Source organism: Nycticebus coucang, chromosome 3 (assembly GCF_027406575.1).
Source record: "Nycticebus coucang isolate mNycCou1 chromosome 3, mNycCou1.pri, whole genome shotgun sequence".
NCBI lineage: Eukaryota > Metazoa > Chordata > Mammalia > Primates > Lorisidae > Nycticebus > Nycticebus coucang.
This window is the reverse complement of record NC_069782.1, coordinates 98,327,057-98,339,813: the sequence shown is the minus strand read 5'-3', so window position 1 is coordinate 98,339,813 and position 12,757 is coordinate 98,327,057. Positions and strand designations below refer to the sequence as shown.

Below are 12,757 nucleotides of genomic sequence, written 5' to 3'. Positions count from 1 at the left end.
CGGGTGCCTGTAGTCCCGCTACTTGGGAGGCTGAAGCAAGAGAATCGCTTAAGTCCGGGAGTTTGAGGTTGCTGTGAGCTGTGATGCTACAGCACTCTACCCAGGGTGACAGCTTGAGGCTCTGTCCCCCCTCAAAAAAAATAAATAAATAAAATAAAGGCAATGTAAAGAAAACACACACACACATACAAAGGCAAATGTATTCAGTTCCTTTCCATGCAGCACATAATAAACTATGTACATATTTCTTTTCCAAATCAATAGTTTGGGACAGCCTGTGAGGATCTATTCATCCTCTGCGGTGAACCATCTTGCAACATGATCTGATAAGTATCTGATGTAGGAGGAAAAGGAACATTCTTGCTGACCTACAGATTGGCGAAGTGGGGGCAGAGAGTGTACTAGGAGGACAGTTAATGTCTCTATTGTCTTTTTTTTTTTGGCAGTTTTAGGCCAGGGCCAGGTTCAAACCCGCCACTCTCGGTACACAGGGCCAGTGCCCTGCTCCTTGATCCACAGGCACTGCCCTTTTTTTTTTTCTTTTTGAGACAGAGTCTCACTTTGACCCCCTTGGTAGATTGCCATGGAGTCATAGCTCACAGCAACCTCCAACACTTGGGCTCAAGCGATCTTCTTGCCTCAGTTTTTTTATTTTTATTATTATTATTTTTATTTTTTTCTTTAGAGACAAGAGTCTCACTTTGTCACCCTCGGTAGAGAGCTGTGGCATCACAGCTCACGGCAACCTCCAGCTCTTGGGCTTAGGCGATTCTCTTGCCTCAGCCTTCCGAGTAGCTGGGACTACAGGTGCCCACCTCAACGCCCGGCTATTTTTTTGTTGTTGCAGTTTGTCTGGAGCTGGGTTTGAACCCGCCACCCTTGGTATATGGGGCCGGCACCCTACCCACTGAGCCACAGGCTCCATACAGTTTTTCTATTTTTAGTAGAGATGGGGTTTCACTCTTGCTCAGGCTGTTCTCAAACTCATGACCTCAAGCCATTGACCCACCTCAGGCTCCCAGAGTGCTAGGATTATAAGCGTGAGCCACTGTACCCAGCCTTTATTGACTCTTCTGCCACCAAGCTCAAGATAGGGCTGTATTAACTTGTACCAACAGATGCCTATAGAAGCCATTCAGAGTTGCCATGGCAGGGAAAAAGGCACAGGAAAAGAAGGAGAGACTTGGTGTCCTATGATGGAGTGTAGAGGCTGCTGGGTGGAAAAACCAGCAACAGTGGAAGTGAAGTTGTTCTCTTTAGGATGCCATGCCAATCAGAAAGCCTCCAAAAAATCCCCCAGTAACTAGAACATCCTTCTTCACAAATGACACCACCTCCTCAGCTTTGCTCTTGACCTCAGTGGGCATCTGGTTGCTCTTACAGATCTTCAGCTGTTCTTGGGCTTTCTTCTTATCCTTCTCTACTTGCTGCCAGTGAACTTTGATATACCTGGTATGGTTTGCAAGCTGAAAAAGAAAAAAAACCCACTGCCCACAGCTGTTGCAGCCAACTTTCCAACCTTCTGGAATATGAGCCCTGTACACCATCCAGTAACACCTCCAATTAATGGCTGGGTCGCCACACTATACTTTTCAGCCAAAGGCCCAGATTCCTGCCCAAACAGCTTGTGCCGCCATGGCTGCTTTTTAGCAAATTCCTCAAGGTCCAGCAACTCAAAATTTCCCTCAAAGTTTCCTTGACCCAACACAGCCATTTTGGTGAGTTCATTTCACCAAAGAGGATCAACGTATTAGGACGTGGAGTGGCACACTGTTGTCACAGCCAGCTGGCTTCTGGCACATGGGGCAGATGTTTCCATTCCCAGGGCGGTAGCTGACGGCCAGCTATTCTTAGAGACGGGGTCTTGATGTTGCTCAGGCTGGTCTTGAACTCCTGAGCTCAGGCAATCCACATCCACCCTTCTCGGCCTCCCAGAGTGCTAGGATTACAGGCATGAGCCACTGTGCCTGGTCTAATCTTATGCTTAATTACACACCACTTCAAGTCCAAGCAGGGTTGTTGGCTGCCTCTCCATAGGGCTATGATGCCCAATGCTAAATGTCACCATTTTCTGACACAGAGTATCCAGACAGAATAGATGAGGCTGAGTCTAAAGGGTGAGGCCAGTCTGGGGACAGATGAGGGAGCTCCCTGGGAAATTTTTTTTGTACATTCAATAAACATGTATAGTGATACTACTGTGATCAGGTCCTAGATTTACCAAAATTATTTTTGTTTTTATATTTGAAGGTTATACCTCTCTGGAGAAATATTTTATGAATTTATTAAATTTATTTTTTTGTATTTTGAGGTTATATCTCCTTGGAGAAATGTTTCACCTTATCAGATTTTGTCTCAGTCAACCGAAAACTGCATTCTCTCTCCCCAGATCTCCCATCCTTGGTAAAACACCCTCTCTCTCCCCTGGTTCTACCAGTTGTGGAGGTTCTCTCTCTTTGCCGCTCTTCCTGACAGATGATCTGACCAAGACATTCATGTTGCTGCACCACCAAATTCAACCAGGACCTGGTTTCTCAGCACAGGGTTGGCAAATTAGAGTAGGCCTGTTTCTTTCCCAGATCTAATCTCTTATTTAAAAAGGTGGGGGGGAGCCCCAAGGTATCTAGGCAACCTTGCAGATTCTCACTAATTGATAACATCACAGAATCCTGGAATAAGATTCTGGATTCCAGAGAGCACCTATTATCTATCTTGCTGTCTTTGGATAGGCCAGCCCCTGAAATACCTGGGGCAATGGAGAGTTACCTTCTCCTCAAAGTTTACTAGGCAAGACCAGCCAGCATACAACAAGGTAAACTGTTCTCATGAGAACCCCAAAGACTGTTCCTCTTAGAGAGAGAATCTTTCTCTTCATTGTCTAGCTATGTTGTTACTTTTTCCTAGTAAACTTTTGCCCCGAAAGAGCTGCTGAATATGAGTTACCTTAACAACTAGATTTTCAGCTGGGTGCCTATAGCTCAAGCGGCTAAGGTGCCAGCCACTACACCACAGCTGGCAGGTTTAAATCCAGCCCAGGCCTGCCAAACAAAAATGACAACTACAACTAAAAAATAGCAGGGCATTGTGGCGGGTGCCTGTAGTCCCAGCTACTTAGGAGGCTGAGGCAAGAGAATCACTTAAGCCCAAGAGTTGGCGGTTGCTGTGAGCTGTGATGCCACAGCACTCTACCCAGGGCAACAGTTTGAGACTCTATCTCTAAAAAAAACCTAGATTTTCCCCATGACTCTGCCTCTCTAAAACAAGTGACTTCACTTCCATTTGTTGTTCTTCAGAAATCTTTTCTTTTTTTTCCTGGCACTCCAGAAAAATAAGGACTTGGGTCTCATTCTTCCTGTTGTCCCAGAGCCTACCACAGTGGCTGGCATTGAATAGCCATCAGACATTTCTCCAAATGAGGGAGTGAATGAATGAATATTCAAATCAGCACATAATTAATTATTGCTTTCCTTTGAATCTCGCCATCCTTCTGCCTCCTCCTCTAAGACTTGAGCCTTATACATAATACACTATAAATAATGATTTGGTGAAGGCCAAGCCCTGTTCTAGGCACTGACAACCCGAAGAAATATAAGACCCCGTTCCTGCTGTGTGAAAACTCATAGGCTAGCAAGGACAGAAAGTCATGACCATCTGGAATACAATGTGGTAACCAGGAGCAAGTCGAGGACAGTTCCTGAACATGTGCTACATCTTTTAGATCAGGAACTCTCAAGCTTTGCTTTGAAGTATGCGAGTGTGTGCGGCCACGTGTGGCCTTGTGCCTGCACACCATATACCCCAGTAATGTGAAACCTATGGAGCTTTTCTCAGAATAGTGTTTTTAAGGCTCTTTTTTTTTTTGCAGCTTTTGGCTGGGGCTGGGTTTAAACCCACCACCTTCAGCATATGGGGCCAGCTCCCTACTCCTTTGAGCTACAGGTGCCGCCAGAATAATGTTTTTAAATGCAAAAAATACATAGGATTATAAAAGAAACCAAAGGCATTGAATTACAGTTATTAAAATATTAAAGTGCTGGCCAGGCATGGTGGCTCATGCCCATAATCCTAGCATTCTGGGAGGCTGAGGTGAGTGGATTTCTTGAGCTCAGAGTTTGAGACCAGCCTGAGCAAGAGCAAGACCACGTCTCTAAAAATAGCCGGGCATTGTGGTGGGCACCTGTAGTCCCAGCTACTTCGGAGGCTGAGACAAGAGAATCAGCAAAGTGAGACTCTGTCTCAAAAAAATACAATACAATATTAAAGTTCCAGGCACATTGGCACATGCTTATAGTCTCAGCTACTCGAGAGACTGAGGCAAGAGGATGGCTTGAGGCCCATAGTTCACAACTAGCCTGAGCAGCATAGCATGACCCTGGCTCAAAACAAACAAACACAGTGGTACCTTAGTAACACATGTAGGTTTTTTTGTTTTTTTTGAGCAGAGTTTCCTATGTCACCCTTAGTAGAGTACCATGACGTCACAGCTCACAGTGACCTCAATCTCTTGGGCTCAAGCGATTCTCTTGCCTTAGCTTCCCAAGTAGCTGGGACTACAGGTGCCCGCCACAGTGCCCAGTTATTTTAGAAACGAGGTCTCATTCTTGCTCAGGCTGGTTTCGAACTCCTGAGCTCAGGCAATCCATCTGCCTCTTGGAGTGGTAGGATTACAGATGTGAACCACTACGCCCAGCCCACATGTACTTTATAATTAATGCATTACATAACAAGATCCATCAGGAATCTGTTTAATAATAACAATCATACTTTTTGAAATTCCAACGAGTATAAACAGTATTTTGAGACATTTCCAGCAATAGCATGGATATGAAATTATCTGTGGTTTCACTGGAGACAAAGTCACAGATGCTGCTAACACTACTGTGCTTCGTTGCCCACATCCATAATTAAAGGAACTGCTAAATTTTAATTAGAGATTATCAGAAATAACTTTGTAATTTTTCTCCCAGAGACGTTTGTGGACCAACCGCCCTGGGAGTTACTGGTGCCCAGGTTAATAATCTCTGATTGAAATATCCTAATGGAGGGCAGCGCCTGTGGCTCAGTGGGTAGGGCGCCGGCCCCATATACCGAGGGTGGCAAGTTCAAACCCAGCCCCAGCCAAACTGCAACAACAAAATAGCCGGGTGTTGTGGTGGGTGCCTGTAATCCCAACTACATGGGAGGCTGAGGCAAGAGAATCGTCTAAGCCCAGGAGTTGGAGGTTGCTGTGAGCTGTGAAGCCGTGGCACTCTACCGAGGGCGACAAAATGAAACTGTGTCTCCAAAAAAAAAAAGAAAAGAAAGATCCTGATGGAGCTGGTGCTTATTTAGAGATATTATATCTCTAAATGGCAGAGAGGCAGAGTAGTTTAGAGTCACTAGAACGGGTTCAGTTGGGATTTACCAGGTGACTTTGAATGTACTGTTTAACCTTCCTGAGCTTCAATTTCCTCATGTGAAAGAGTACAAAAATAGAACAGCTTAAAAAAAAAGTTATGTGAGAACGCTACAAGCTAAATATGTGGACATGTAGATGAGCCATGAACAACTTGAACAGATGTGAAATGGTTATAACTATGCTTGTTGCTATTGTTAGGGGTCCATGTTACCGTTGGTATGATCACTTTGAACCTTAACATTAAGGTCCTTCCAAGCCCATTATCCAAACATGCAGATGCCTCATGATGCCTTCGGAGAGAAGAGGCCTTTCTCACACTCCTTTCCCTCCACCCCCACTGCCTAATACTCCCGTTCTTGCCATTTTCACAGTTAAAAACTCCTGGCAAAACATACTTTTTTAGAGGAAGGTGGGGACTTGGGAGAACTTGGGTTATAACAAAGGGACCCCACAGCTCAAGGCTGCGGTGAACTAGGTGAGGCAATTAGAGCAAAAGAATTGGATTCTCTTCTGGTTCAGCTAGAGAAAGGCTGAGACTGGGGAAAAAGGAAAGATACTAAAACTCGGCTTGGCACCTGTGGCTCAAGCGGCTAAGGCACCAGCCACATACACCTGAGCTGGCGGGTTCGAATCCAGTCCGGGCCTGCTAAACAACAATGACGGCTGCAACCAAAAAATAGCCGGGCATTGTGGTGGGCGCCTGTAGTCCCAACTACTTGGGAGGCTGAGGCAAGAGAATCACTTAAGCCCAAGAGTTTGAGGTTGCTGTGAGCTGTGACACCACGGCACTCTACCAAGGGCAACATAGTCAGACTCTGCCTCAAAATAAATAAATAAATATTATGTTAAATGAATTCACATATCTACTTTTCCTTTCTCTCCTGCAGTTTTCATGATTCTATCCAGAATCATTTCCCTTCAATATGAAGACTTTCATTTAGCATTTCTTGTAATACAACATTGAACCAGGTATCTCAACTTTTGTTTGTCTGAAAATGTATTTCTCTCCCTCATATTAGAAGGATATAGAGATCTAGTTTGGCAGTTTTCTCCCCTAGTATTTTAAGAACATCATTTAATTTTCTTTTCTTATTTTTCTTTTTAGGTAGTCTTACTTTGTTGCCCTCGGTAGAGTGCCATGGCGTCATAGCTCACAGCAACCTCAGACTCTTGGGCTCAAGTGATTCTCTTGCCTCAACCTCCCTAGTAGCTGGGACTACAGGCGCCTGACACAATACCTGGCTATTTTTTAGAGATGAGGTCTTGCTCTTGCAAGAGGCTGGTCTCAAACCTGTGAGCTCAGGCAATCCACCTGCCTCGGCCTCCCAACTGCTAGGATTATAAGGTATGAGCCACCTTGTCTGGCCCTAAAATGTTGTTTAATTTTCTTCTCACTTCCATAATTTTGGTGAAAAAGTCAGTTATCATTCTTATTGTCCTTTTTTTTTTTTTTGTAGAGAGAGTCTCACTTTATGGCCCTCAGTAAAGTGCCATGGTGTCACACAGCTCACAGAAACCTCCAACTCCTGGGCTGAGGTGATTCTCTTGCCGCAGCCTCCCGAGCAGCTGGGACCACAGATGCCTGCCACAACGCCTAGCTATTTTTTGTTGCAGTTTGGCTGTAACTGGGTTTGAACCCACCATTCTCGGTATATGGGGCTGGCGCCCTACGGAATAAGCCACAGGCGCCGCCCCCCCCCCGCTTTTTTTTTCCTTTTGAGACAGTCTCACTTTGTTGCCCTGGGTAGAGTGCCATGGCGGCATAGCTCAACTTCAAACTCTTGGGATCAAGTGATTCTCTTGTCTCAGCCTCCAGAGTAGCTGGGACTATGGGCATCAGCAACAGTGCCCAGCTATTTTTTTTTTTTTTTCAGAGACCAGGTCTTACTCTTGCTCAGGCTGGTCTTGAACTCATGAGCTCATATTTTCTTTAACATTATTTATAATAGTTTTTTTTTAATTGTTAACTCATGGCTGTGTACATTAGTGCAATCAAGGGGTACAATGTGCTGGTTTCATATACAATCTGAAATATTCTCATCAAACTTTTCAACATAGCCTTCATGGCATTTTCTTAGTTATTGTATGTAGACATTTGTATTCTGCCTTTAGTAAGTTTCGCCTGTACCCATTCTAAGATGCACCGCAGGTGTGGCCCCACCCATTACCCTCCCTCCACCCTAACCTCCCCCCTCCCTTCCCCTTTCCTTGGCCCTTTCCTCATAGTCTTGTGCTATAGTTGGGTTATAGTCTTCATGTGAAAGCTATAATTTAGCTTCATAGTAGGGCTGAGTACATTGTATACTTTTTCTTCCATTCCTGAGATACTTTGCTAAGAAGAATATGTTCTACCTCCATCCATGTAAACATGAAAGAGGTAAAGTCTCCATCTTTCTTTAAGGCTGCATAATATTCCATGGTATACATGTACCACAATTTGTTAGTCCGTTTGTGGGTCAATGGGCACTTGGGTTTCTTCTATGACTTAGCAATTATGAATTGGGCTGCAATAAACATTCTGGTACAGATGTCTTTGTTATGTTGTGATTTTTGGTCTTCTGGGTATAAACCTAGTAAAGGAATTACAGGATCGAATGGCAGGTCTATTTTTAGGTCTCTAAGTATTCTCCAAACGTCCTTCCAGAAGGAACGTATTAGTGTGCATTCCCACCAGAAGTGTAGAAGTGTGCCCTTTTCTCCACATCCACGCCAACATCTCTGGTTTTGGGATTTTGTTATGTGGGCTACTCTTACTGGGGTTAGGTGATATCTCAGAGTAGTTTTGATTGGCATTTCTCTGATGATTAAGGATGATGAGCTTTTTTTCACATGTTTGTGGATCATGTGTCTGTCTTCTTTAGAGAAGTTTCTCTTCAAGTCCCTTGCCCACCCTGAGATGGGATCACGTGTTCTTTTCTTGCTAATACGTTTGAGTTCTCTGTGGATTCTGGTTATTAGACCTTTATTGGAGGTATAACCTGCAAATATTTTCTCCCATTCTGAGGGCTGTCTGCTTGCTTTACTTACTATGTTCTTGGTTGTGCAGAAGCTTTTTAGTTTGATCAGGTCCCAGTAGTGTATTTTTGATACTGCTTCAATTGCCTGGGGAGTCCTCCTCATAAAATATTCACCCAGGCCAATTCCTTCAAGAGTTTTCCCTGCAGTTTCTTCAAGTATTTTTATAGTTTCATGTCTTAAGTTTAAATCTTTTATCCAGTGAGAGTCTATCTTAGTTAAGGGTGAAAGGTGTGGGTCCAGTTTCAATCTTCTACAGGTTGCCAGCCAGTTTACCCAGCACCATTTGTTAAATAGGGAATCTTTTCCCCACTGAATGTTTTTAATTGGCTTGTCAAAGATCAAATAATGGTAAGTAGCTGGATTCATCTCTTGGTTCTCTATTCTGTTCCAGACATCTCCTTTCTGTTTTTGTGCCAGTACCGTGCTGTTTTGATCACTATCGATTTATAGTCCAGTCTCAGGTCTGGTAGCGGGATTCCTCCTGCTGTGTTTTTATTGCTGAGTAATGTTTTGGCTATTCGAGGTTTTTTCTGATTCCATATAAAACGAAGTATTATTTTTTCAAGATCTTTAAAATATGACAATGGAGCTTTAATAGAAATTGCATTAAAATTATATATTGCTTTGGGTAGTATAGATATTTTAACAATGTTGATTCTTCCCAGCCATGAGCATGCTATGTTTTTCCATCTGTTAATATCTTCAGCTATTTCTTTTCTTAAAGTTTCATAGTTCTCTTTTTTTTTTTTTTTTTTTGTAGAGACAGAGTCTCACTTTATGGCCCTTGGTAGAGTGCCGTGGCCTCACACAGCTCACAGCAACCTCCAACTCCTGGGCTTAAGCGATTCTCCTGCCTCAGCCTCCCGAGCAGCTGGGACTACAGGCGCCCGCCACAACGCCCAGCTATTTTTTGGTTGCAGTTTGGCCGGGGCCGGGTTTGAACCCGTCACCCTCGGTATATGGGGCCGGCGCCCTTCCGACTGAGCCACAGGCGCCGCCCTAGTTCTCTTTATAGAGATCTTTCAGGTCCTTTGTTAGGTATACTCCCAAATATTTCATCTTCTTTGGCACTACTGTGAAAGGAATAGAGTCCTTGACTGTTTTTTCGGCTTGGTTATTGTTGGTATATATAAAGTTTACAGATTTATGGGTGTTGATTTTGTAGCCTGAGACATTGCTGTATTTCTTGATCACTTCTAAAAGTTTTGTAGTAGAATCCCTAGTGTTTTCCAGATATACGATCTTCTGTGAAGAGTGAAAGTTTGGTTTCTTCTGACCCTATATGGATACCCTTGATCACCTTTTCTTCCCTAATTGCAATGGCTAAAACTTCCATTACAATGTTAAAGAGCAATGGAGACAATGGGCAACCTTGCCTGGTTCCTGATCTAAGTGGAAATGATTTCAGTTTAACTCCATTCAATACGATATTGGCTGTGGGTTTGCTGTAGATGGCCTCTATTAGTTTAAGAAATGTCCCTTCTGTACCAATTTTCTTTCTTTTTTCTTTTTTTGTAGAGACAGAGTCTTACTGTACCACCCTCGGGTACTCGGGTGCCGTGGCGTCACACAGCTCACAGCAACCTCTAACTCTTGGGCTTACGCGATTCTCTTGCCTCAGCCTCCCGAGCAGCTGGGACTACAGGCGCGCGCCATAATGCCCGGCTATTTTTCTGTTGCAGTTTGGCCGGGGCTGGGTCCAAACCCGCCACCCTCAGCATATGGGGCTGGCGCCCTACTCACTGAGCCACAGGCGCCGCCAGTACCAATTTTCTTAAGTGTTATGATCATGAAGGGATGCTGGATATTATGAAAAGATTTTTCTGCATCAATTGAAAGAATCATGTGGGAAATCCAGCCAGGGGACTGACCGGACGAAGTAACTCCGCAGGAGCAACTTGCTCCCCCCAGCCAGTTAGATATTAAAGGTAGATTCTTTTTTTTCTTTTTTTGTGGTTTTTTTTTTTTTTTTGGCCGGGGCTGGGTTTGAACCCGCCACCTCCGGCATATGGGACCGGCGCCCTACTCACTGAGCCACAGGCGCCGCCCTAAAGGTAGATTCTTAAATCTCTGATGTATCAGCTCTGGATGCAAATCAGGTCAGATAAAAACATTTATCTGTCGGAGAGGCAGAGCAAGATGGCAGCCGAGTAACAGCTTCCTTGCATCTGGGCACCGTGAGTCGGGGGAGATAGGACTCCAGGCATCTCTGGCTGGTGGGATCTGCCTATCATCACTCCTATGAGGCTACAGGGAGTCAGCGAGAGACTTCTGGACCCCAAGAGGAGGATTAAAACAGTGGAAAACCGGCAAGTGGTCGCGTGTGTTCAATCCGTCTAAACCCGCCCACAACTTCCACAGGCACAAGATCTTAAAGAGCAAGAGGAAGTGAAAGGAAAATTAGGGCAAGGAAACAGATAAAAGAAATCACTCATGAGGAAGAATCAGCAGAAAACTCCAGGCAACATGAAGAACCAGTCCAGAACGACCCCGCCAAGGGACCATGAGGTAGCTACTGCAGAGGATTCCACATATACAGAAATGTTAGGAATGACAGAAAGGGAATTTAGAATACACATGTTGAAAACAATGAAAGAAATGATGGAAACAATGAAGGAAACTGCTAATAAAGTGGAAAATAACCAAAAGGAAATCCAAAAACAGAATCAAATCAGAGATGAACGATATGAAGAATATAAAAAGGATATAGCAGAGCTGAAGGAAATGAAACAGTCAATCAGGGAACTTAAAGATGCAATGGAAAGTATCAGCAACAGGTTAGACCATGCAGAAGAAAGAATTTCAGAGGTAGAAGACAAAGTTTTTGAGATAACTCAGATAGTAAAAGAGGCAGAAAAGAAGAGAGAGAAAGCAGAACGTTCACTGTCAGAATTATGGGACTTTATGAAGCGTTCCAACATACGAGTTATAGGAATTCCAGAAGGGGAAGAAGAATGCCCCAGAGGAATGGAAGCCATACTAGAGAATATTATAAAAGAAAATTTCCCAAATATCACCAAAGAGTCTGACACACTGCTTTCAGAGGGATATCGGACCCCAGGTCGCCTCAACTCTAACGGAGCTTCTCCAAGACACATTGTGATGAACCTGTCCAAAGTCAAGACAAAAGAAAAGATTCTGCAAGCTGCCAGGAGTAAGCGCCAGTTGACCTACAGGGGCAAATCCATCAGAGTGACCGCAGACTTCTCTAATGAAACTTTCCAAGCAAGAAGACAATGGTCATCTACCTTTAATCTACTTAAACAGAACAATTTTCAGCCCAGAATTCTGTACCCTGCTAAGCTAAGCTTCAAAATTGATGGAGAAATCAAATCATTTATGGATATACAAACATTGAGGAAATTCGCCACAACAAGACCAGCTCTACAGGAAATACTTCAACCTGTTCTGCACACTGACCACCACAATGGATCAGCAGCAAAGTAAGAACTCAGAAATCAAAGGACAGAGCCTAACCTCCACACTGATGCAAAAGATAAAACTAAGCAATGGACTCTCACCAAATAAGACGAATAGAATACTACCACACTTATCAATTATCTCCATAAATGTTAATGGCTTGAATTCCCCACTGAAGAGACATAGATTGGCTGACTGGATTAAAAAACACAAGCCATCCATTTGCTGTCTGCAAGAAACACACCTGGCTTCAAAAGACAAATTAAAGCTCCGAGTCAAGGGATGGAAGACAATTTTTCAGGCAAATGGAATTCAGAAGAAAAGAGGAGTTGCAATCTTATTTTCAGATACATGTGGATTTAAAGCAACTAAAGTCAAAAAAGACAAAGATGGTCACTTTATATTGGTCAAGGGAAAACTACAACAAGAAGACATTTCAATTCTAAATATTTATGCACCCAATTTAAATGCTCCCAGATTCTTGAAGCAGACCTTACTCAGTCTGAGCAATATGATATCTGATAATACCATCATAACAGGGGACTTTAACACACCTCTTACAGAGTTGGACAGATCCTCTAAACAGAAATTAAACAAAGATATAAGAGATTTAAATGAGACCCTAGAACAACTATGCTTGATAGACGCATATAGAACACTCCATCCCAAAGATAAAGAATATACATTCTTCTCATCACCCCATGGAACATTCTCCAAAATTGATCATATCCTGGGACACAAAACAAATATCAACAGAATCAAAAGAATTGAAATTTTACCTTGTATCTTTTCAGACCATAAGGCACTAAAGGTGGAACTCAACTCTAACAAAAATGCTCGACCCCACCCAAAGGCATGGAAATTAAACAATCTTCTGTTGAATAACAGATGGGTGCAGGAAGAAATAAAACAGGAAATCAT

At 43.4% G+C, this 12,757-nt stretch overlaps 1 pseudogene; it reads right to left on the bottom strand.

Moving 5' to 3' along the window:
- Nucleotides 1–1,152: 1,152 nt before the first annotated feature.
- On the bottom strand, nt 1,153–1,819 carry LOC128582583 (FUN14 domain-containing protein 2-like; annotated as a pseudogene).
- Nucleotides 1,820–12,757: the final 10,938 nt, after the last annotated feature.